The following is a 2,597-nucleotide window of genomic DNA, read 5'->3' as shown; positions in this document are numbered from 1 at the left end:
ACAGACTTAAAAGCGAGGGAAATGCAAGCAAGCCTGCCTTGGATCCAGAAAATTTAGCCGTGGTGAAGGGTAAGGGTGCATTTCAAAAACAGTAATATTTTGGCTAAGTGCTCCTTTGCCAGGCAATTTCGGAACTTTTAATTCAAATGATCACCAAGAGTGTCTCATTTACATTTCATTAATAATAATAATTTTATTCACCTGTATGATCATACAATTAAGTAGGCAGGCTTTGTCAAAAAGAAATAACTTGAGTGCATTTCAATCAATTCGAATAACATAATAGGTTTTAGAAAAACAACGAATATACATATAAGATGTGGCAAGTTATCATAGAACAAACTAAAGGAGTACATATTTCATAAAATTTACAATTTACAGTACATTCTTGTTGGTCAGAGTAAATTGTAGGAATGATGACTTTACGCAATGAAAATACAAAAAAATGACAAATTAAAATTAACAAGATTACACAACAACTTTTTAACAATTGTTCAATATATTCATTCTCTTGGGATAGGAAATGCTTTAATTAGCAAGAAACTAAGCCATATAGTTTTTACAATGTATCTTAACTGGGTGGGAACATAACACTTTCAGTGCAAGGAAAGTGTATGTATGTTTGAAGGCTTCATTTTTGGGGCTTAGGTATACAAACAGTTCCCGAACCTCATGGAGACGTATTTTTTACCGGAGTTTACTAGCATATTCAATCTTTTTCGCTCTGTTTCCCACAAAAATATAAAACGTCATGAGTACCTTAAATGCAAAAAAAAACTTTAGTCGTAAAACATTATGTTTTCGGAAAAGAGGCAACGAGAGCTCAGTTTTACACTGCCCTTATGAGTTCCATTAGGCAATCTGCCAAGGCTTAATATGAGGAAGGTAGGCTCCTTCCCAGCAAGAAATGCCATACTGCAGTCTTGATTCAACTAGAGCACAATATACAGAACAACCTATTTTTGGACATAAATATCTTAATATAAGGAATTTCCTTGAAATCAATCGCATTTCCAATTCCAGTTTATTGAGAAATTATTTCCAGGTAATATTTTCATTAATGGTTATCCCAGATTAACTCACAAAGTTAATTTGCTAAATTTTAAACATGTCGAACAGGTTTTTTTCATGTCACACATGAGACATCTTTAGTAAACGCTCCATTTTTTCGAATAATTTTTTTTTACTTAAATGTAACATATTTTGTTCATTTGCTTGATAAAAATTTTTGTGAATGGTTTTAAAAATTTGTTCCATCACATTCCATTTGTTTTTGTAAATATATATCACTCATATCGTGCAATATAAAAACCAAAGCCATATTATCCACAAAGGAAGTTTATTTAGCATTGAATATTCCAGTATTGAAATTTTTTTTACATAAGAAAAAGAACAGTCACCAAGATCGATCTCCAGGGATTATTTTTCGAATAATTTATTTTTAATTTAAATGTAACATATTTTGTTCATTTGCTTGATATAAATTTATATGAATAAAATTAAAATTTTGTTCCATAACATTCTATTTTTGTAAATATATGTCACTCCTATCTTGCTATATAAAAACCAAAGCCGTAATATCCACAAGGGAAGTTATTTTAAAATTGAATCTCCACGGCACTCCAGAAGAAAATGATGTTTCTTGTCCATAAAAGTCACGTATTTTCTCACTCTGGGTTCATCCACTGAAGTTACTCCGGAACCATTTAGTAACGACTCATCTCATTCCAGCTTCCAATAATCGTTTCAGTAACACTGACTCGTCTATGCAAGCTTTCGTAATTTTTACGTATTACAAAACTGCAACTTTATAGATATTGTTGAGTGCATCAGGGATAGCAGAACAAAGCTTTAAAATTCCATTTTCTGTACTTTTACCTTTCACACAATCCCAATTGCACAAGGGTAAGTAGTTATTAGTGTTTATGAAATCCAAAAACTGAATTTTAATTTTTTCCAAGACTTTTGAGAAGACAGGGAACAGTGATATTGGTATATAATTGCTAGCATAAGTTTTATCACCTATTTTGGAAATTGGCACTGCAATACCTGTTTGTTTTAGAAATTCACACTATCATACTCAAGTTTGCTGTGTGTAGAAAACGGTGCAATACGATCATATACCTTAATAATATTGATACTGTTTTTATCATGACCTATTGCATTTTTACGCTTCATTTCTTCAATAATTCTGCTAACCTCTTTAACGTCAGTTGGAAAGAAGTACAATGACTGAGCCTCACCACAGGGAAATGACAGCTTATAATGACTTTCAATGCAAATATCAAAATATTGGGTTCACTTGCTAGTCTTTGAAGAGCTTCACTAAAATGATTGTTGATCTCACTCACTGTCTTGAGTGCAAAATACAAAAAACGACTTGGTACGATTCCCATGGTATCGTGGGAGATGACCCATCTTCCCAATAGGTACTTGATCATTATTCATTCTTCATTGCGAAGGTAAGAATAAGGTATTGGGCTTCTCACTACAGATTTGCAATCGCTTGATTTAGAACAACTTCGATATTTATAAGAATAATCTTTCCAATGACCAAACATGTCAAGTGCACAAAGGTGGCCCATTTGGGGAAAGCC

The sequence above is a fragment of the Ischnura elegans genome, assembly GCF_921293095.1.
Source record: "Ischnura elegans chromosome 13 unlocalized genomic scaffold, ioIscEleg1.1 SUPER_13_unloc_1, whole genome shotgun sequence".
NCBI classification, from domain to species: Eukaryota; Metazoa; Arthropoda; class Insecta; order Odonata; family Coenagrionidae; genus Ischnura; species Ischnura elegans.
Note: the sequence above shows the minus strand (reverse complement) of the source record.